The following is a 6,953-nucleotide window of genomic DNA, read 5'->3' as shown; positions in this document are numbered from 1 at the left end:
TTCCTCCATTTGGCAGAGCAGTGTGTGACTCTCAGAGCAGAAACACCGTCTGTGCTGTCTTACAAAACAAATTCCACCTCCTTTTATTGCAGCTGATCTTCACTTAAGAGCTCCTCTACTGTCACACAATGGTTTCACACATCCTCCCACCTTCAGATCAGTTTGGGGAGGGAACAAGGAAGTTTCCTTCACTGAAAGGGACAGTGCTGGTTTCACCTCAATCCTGCAGTAAAGTCAGGATTGTTCAAGGGTTTGTTGCATTATTCTTATTTGTTTTCTGTTGAAGGGAAAGATTCATTCATTAACCTTCCACTGAAAGTTGAACATGAAGAAAATCTGTTTTCTCTGCATCTATCAGACCAACATTGTTAGATACGTTTAGCAGGCAGCTGTACAGGAAATGTAAATATTTCTGAATATTTTCATGCTTTTCATTTATATTTATATAATCAGCTCCGCTCTGCAGAGGTTGATATTTATAAATCATGATCTTCTGTTGATAAGCTCACCTAAATCTTCTGACTGATGCATTCAAGTGCATGAAATGAAACATGAACTCTCGTTGTTCTGTTCCACGTATTGTTTAAGGGTCGTCATAGGTACGAGTTCTGGTGGAGCAGGTAACAGTAAGGTGGAGTTTCCAGCTGACTCCTCAGTTTCAGTCGGCTTTGGAGGCTGCAGATGGAGAGGTAACTGTGCTGTTTAATCTGCCACTTATTGATAAAGTTAAAGTTTACAAAAAAAATAATAATAAAAGGAAGAAGTTCCCTGAAAGCAGCATCAGTGTTACAGGTTGTGAGTCCTGTGAACAAACTGACACAGTGTTATGTTACACATATTTAAACTTCTCTTTCCTCATGTTGTTGAATCTGCCAAAGCCTCAGTGAAGCTTTCTCATGTCTCCCTGCAGTTTCAAAGCTGAAATCTGAAAACTAACACAAGAGGGCGCCTTCATCCTGCTCACAGGGATGCAGAGGAGGTCAAAGCTCCTGTTCTGTTCATTTACACTGAACTCTGCCTGTGTTCTGGCCACTTTGACCCAGAACATCCTAGTTTATTTTAAATCCGTAATACATAAATATTACCTAAAGTCTCTTTCAAGTATTAATGCCTTGTAGGCCTCATTGACCTGAGTTCATACAACTAATTTCAGTAAACCCAAGAACACCCTCAGACTGAGACTGGTTCACCCAAAGGATTAAACACCCAAACACAAACTGGGTGGTGTCATGTATGCAGTGCAGCAAAGACTGTGCAGACCTCTTTATAGGAGAGACCAAACAACAGCTCCACAAGCATATGGCACAACACAGGAGAGCCACCTCTTCAGGTCAAGACTCAGCAGTGCACCTTCATCTCAAGGAGAAGGGACACTCTTTTGAGGACAGCAATGTCCACATTCTAGACAGAGAAGACAGGTAGTTAGAGAGAGGACTCAAAGAAGCCATCAATGTAAAACTGGAAAAAACATCGTTGAACAGAGGAGGGGGTCTCAGGTTTCACCTTCCCAGCACCTACAATGCAGCATTGTCTCTCCTCCAGAGGCAGTTTGACAATCATTCTCACCTTGGATTCTGTGACCAAAACTCACTCTGTCAGGCAGGTAGACAATTCGGAGGTGATAAAGACACTAACGACATGCAGATTGGTGGGTATTCAGTGACACATGTGACGGTAACGACCCTCTGCGTATAAGCTTATACATGTAGTTCAGACAAAAGAAGATGGTGTAACTCACACAATGTTAAAAGCCATTCAGTCCCTCCCTCCTTTATTGTAGGTGACCTGGGCTCAAATCCCCTACATGAAAGCTAATACCTCCAGTTGGGGTCCTTAGGAAAGACCCCCTTACCCTACCTGTAAGTTGCTTTGGATAAAAGTTTCTGCCAAATACATATGGTCACAAACTGGGCAGTGATAGAATGAACTACAAAATTTCTGTAGAAATTTTGATGGATGCCAATGAAGCTACAACCCGCTGAGAGACAGAGGCTGTCATGTTATTGTCATATTGTATTGTGGCTGACATAAACCTGTTAAAACAGATGATCAGAGTTCATTTGAGAGAAAACCGTGAGGCCAAGCACAATGAGGGGAATATTTGGTGAAAGAGGACAAAAATACCTACATTGTGAAGTATATTTTGTCTAGGTGCAGCAGACATTTTGGATATGAGAGAAGTTTATTTGAGTTATTTTGGTATTAATTTCGAGCTTGTCAAGATAGATTGTGAGACCCCAGGACAGGAGAGTGAGAGAAGTCCTGATTTTTCCTGAAACTTAAACTGCCATTATGTCAAAGCTATAAAACATATCAACAAACCATTTACTTCAGTTAAGGCCGGGCCTTTCTTGTCCTGTTTAAACTTTGAATGATGTCTCTATGATTAACTACGGCTGAGTTGTGAGGCCTCCAAATAGGGCTACCTTTGTCCCATTATATATGAATTCTAATGCATTTCCAATGGGCCAAAATTCACAGTATTTCCCAATTTTGCTGGAATCAGTTTGAGTAATGAGAAGGAAAATTCAAAGCACACCAGTCCCTAGTGGTGGACATGTGGAGATATGTGTTTTATCCCGGTCGGACCAACTCCGAGGGACTAGTTCCTTGCCGAAATTCGTGACGGAACCGGAGAATAATAAGTATGCACAATAGTAATATGTGTTCCTTGATGCCTTTGGCATTGGCACCCATAATAATTGTATTCATTTTCACTGAGGCTTGTGTAAACCACAAACTGTATAACCTGCAAACCTTCTGTACTCCTGGCTGGCTGGAACAGAGTTCAGAGAAGAGTCAAATATTAGCTCTTAACTCACATGTAGATATCACCGATTAAAGGTTTCTTAGGATTGCATCAGACATGTTTGGTCATCATCTATTTGTGGAGCTCTGTATAGTGACTAGAGTCTTCAGGTTGAGCCTGATAGAAACCCTCTTTGTCTCTTTGTCAGTGTGTATATAAGAAGCTGCATCTTAAGATGGATTTCCTGTGGTTTTTTGTCCACTCTTGTTCACACGGAAAACACAAACAACATAAACAGCAGAATGACTTCTTTTCCAGCCCTTTTCAGTTGGCAGGAAACAACAAAAACCTTCACAGCAAACATCTGTTCAGAAGAGAGAAAACCCAGGTGAGCAGATCAGTGTGATCAGTGATTTATGTGTTGCTCATAACATTTCATGTTAGGCGGCAGTCTGAGGTGCTGATAAAGTCTTTATTTTAGGATCATGCTGAAATGCAGCTAAGTCTATATACATCCTGGTCAGTGGGGGCATTCAAACGGAGGAGGCAGGATCACTTTTATCTCTGATGAGTGCCTCTGATGAGCTCAGTTATTAGGTGGAGAAAAGCATCATTTTAATCTGGACAGAGGGATGAATGTGAGAGAAAAATTGGCTTTAATATATCAACCTCAAATAATGTGACTCTACTTTGACAATGTCACGGTCCATCTGATGCCAAAAAAAACCTGAACTCTAAACCACCGCAGGGATTTCAGTATATTTATAATGGAGGAGTGGGAGATCCTGTCAGAACTTATGTCTGTGATGAGTATCTGAAGCAGAAGATGTTTCACAGCTCAGATGGTTAAGGTTTGAAATGTAACCTGTGTGGGGACAGACAAAGGTGTAGAAGACAAAGTGGAGGTTCCAGGTGGTGATAGAAGATAAACAGCTGTACTCTGAGAAACATCTCTGCTAACGACTGTTTCTTTCAACTGAGGCTTCAGACAGATTACAGACTGACCTAAAGACTCCTGCATGATAATCACATCCATGCAGCCAAAGACCTGAATCAGTTGCACTGATTTGAAAGACAAAAGGACGCTGATGTCCCCATCCATCCCCCATGATTTCAGACATTAACTCAACCCCAAAGTTGGACAAACTCCTTCAGCACAACAATGACTCTACATTCTTATGAGGAACATTAAAAACAAACATTTCTAACAATCTAACAATTTCTTTCTAAACTATAAATAATTTGAGGGACTTTAATCTCATTCTCAACAGTGACAGTTAAGGAGTGTCATCAGATGAATGAGATAAGCTCAGTAATGAAAACCCAGTTTAAACTATATACAGTCTTTGGTTTACACAAGCCTCAGTGAAAATAAATACAATTATTATGGGTGCCAATGCCAAAGGCATCAAGGCACACATATTACTATTGTGCATACTTATTATTCTCCCGTTTCCGTAACGAATTTCGGCACTGAACTAGTCCCGCGCGGTTGGTCCGACCGGGATAAAAAGCATATCTCAGCATGTCCACCGCGAGGGATTAGTGTGCTATGACTTTTCTCTCTCATTACTCAAACAGATTCCTGGAAAATTGGGAAATACTGTGAATTTTGGCCCATTGGAAATGCATTAAAATGAATAAATAATGCGACAAAAGTAGCCCTATTTGGAGGCCTCATAACTCAGCCATAATTCATCATAGCGATATCATTCGAAGTTTAAACAGGCCAAGAAAGACTCAACTTTAATTGAGCTTAGGGGTTTGTTGATATATTTTATAGCTTTGACACAATGGCAGTCAAAGTTTTAGGAAAAGTCAGGACTCCTCTCACTCTGCTGTCATGGGGTCTCATACTCTATTTTGACAAGCTCAAAATTAATACCAATATAACTCAAACAAACTTTTTTCACATCCAAAATGTCTGCTGCACCTAGACAAATTATACTTAAAAATGTAGGTATTTTTGTCCTCTTTCACCAAATGTTACCGTCATTGTGCTTGGCTCAAAGTTTTCTCTCAAATGACCTCCGAATGCAGAGAACGACCACTCGGGCTGCCATTGAGGGCCATTATAGCCATGTAAACTCATCTCCTTATCAAATCAATGTGAACGCTTTTTTTAAAACTGACATAAAAAAATACCGTACATTGCAACAGCATAAAACTTACACCAGTGGCTTTTGCTATCCCTTCTGGCACTCACGGTTCAAGAATCTTTTTAATATGACTCATAGTTTTTGAACGGCAATTGTTTGTTCGAGTCACACATATCAGTATTGAACACCGAGTTCTCCCTGCCAGTTGGAGCCATATTGTGTGCGCTCCTCTCCTCTTACCCACAAAGCTGTCTGCAAAAATACTGATCACACAGATTATACTCCTTCTGAGGGCACAGCCAAGATGGCTGACCTGTTATAACAGGTTTATGCCAGCCACTGTGTTATGTCTGCTCCCAATATAATATGACCATAACATGACAGCCTCTGTCTCTCAGTGGGCAGTAGCTCCATTGGCACCCATCAACATATCTTCAGATATTTTCTAGTTCTTTCAGTCACTACCCAGTTTGTGACCATCTGCAGGTATGTTTATTAATGTTTATGTATTTGGCAGACACTTTTATCCAAAGCAACTTACAGATAGGGTAACGGGGTCTTTCCTAAGGACCCCAACTGGAGATATTACCTTTCATGCAGGGGATTTGAGCACAGGTCACCTACAATAAAGGTGGCAATCTTACCACTGCACAATCCAGTCCCTGTAGGTATACAAGTGGCTCTGGTTGGGGAGGGAGTGAATGGCTCATAACATTGTGTGAGTTACACCATCTTCTTGAAGTATCTCCCACAGGAGAACACTACATAATGACATGCTTTTTCCATGTCTGCTGATACTGTGTTCCTCTTGCACCCACAAGCTATCTTCAATGAGTTTGTAATCCTCTCTTTATCTTGACTGATGCGTTTCAGCCAGAAGTGAAAATCAATACCTCGTTGATATTTCTATCAAAAATGGGGAACCAGATTCTTTAGGAAGAGTCAAGCAAGTTATCATAGTTCAAAGGAAATGAATCTAACAATGGTGGTAATCAAGAAGTAAGACATTGGAAAAAACCATCAAGTTGAAAATAAATTTGATGAACTATGATCTCCGGGATAAGTGAACTATAGACCACTTGTCAACTAAAGCTTAATACTGCCAACCATCTTGGGACACCAGTCAATGCCATGAGCAAATATGACAGGAAAGGTTTTATCCTCAGATTTGTGCCATACATTACATTTACATTTACATTACGGTCATTTGGCAGACGCTTTTATCCAAAGCGACTTACAATAAGTGCGTTCAACATCGGTAGGCAAAAGAACTTCAGGTCACAAGAAATCATAAGTGCATTTCCTTCCAATACCAAACAGCTAAGAGCAAAACTAGTGCTAGAATAAGTGCGATAAGTCAGATACCTCAGCCTCTCACCAACTGCACACCAGTCACAGCGGGGTGGGGATGCAAACCCTGGTTCGGGTAGGGGGAGAAATAGAAGAGGTAGAAAAGCAGGAATGGGATTCAAACCCTGGTTCAGGTAGGGGGTAATGAAAATATAGAGGGTGCCAGTGGTGGAGGAAACAATAAGTGCGTAAGGAACTAGGACGGAGCAGGGTAGTTTTTCCTGAAGAGGTGGGTTTTCAGCCTGCGGCGAAAGATGGGCAGCGACTCAGCTGTCCTGATATCAGTCGGGACCTTTGTTTGGTCAACACAGAACTGAAAAGCAATCTTTGTTATTCCCCAACTCTCATTAAATAACAAACATTCATAAATATCACATATAACTATATATTTATAGAGCTGATTCTTTCTAAATAAATATGTGTTTTATTGTAATCATGTTGAACCATGTTAGTTTATAATGTCCCTTCAGTTTGTTGTTATGAGTCATCTACAAATAGTTCCTCACTGTTAAAGAATAAATGTCAGAACAATAAAGTGGAATTTCTTATAAAAACTTTAATTTGTTGTCACATTAAACATGATAACTGATCTCATGATTTATTCTGATCTTGGAAATGAACATCTCAGAACAGACTTCCTCATTTGTTGGTTGATTTAGAAAACAGCAAAAACATTTGATCTCTGAAACAAATCAAAGTAAGACAAACTACAGAATTATTTTCACATTTACAAAGTGATGAGATTTGAAAATAAT

The sequence above is a fragment of the Odontesthes bonariensis genome, chromosome 2 (genome assembly GCF_027942865.1).
Source record: "Odontesthes bonariensis isolate fOdoBon6 chromosome 2, fOdoBon6.hap1, whole genome shotgun sequence".
Taxonomy (NCBI): Eukaryota; Metazoa; Chordata; class Actinopteri; order Atheriniformes; family Atherinopsidae; genus Odontesthes; species Odontesthes bonariensis.
The sequence above is the reverse complement of the archived record's forward strand: the minus strand, read 5'-3'. Positions refer to the sequence as shown.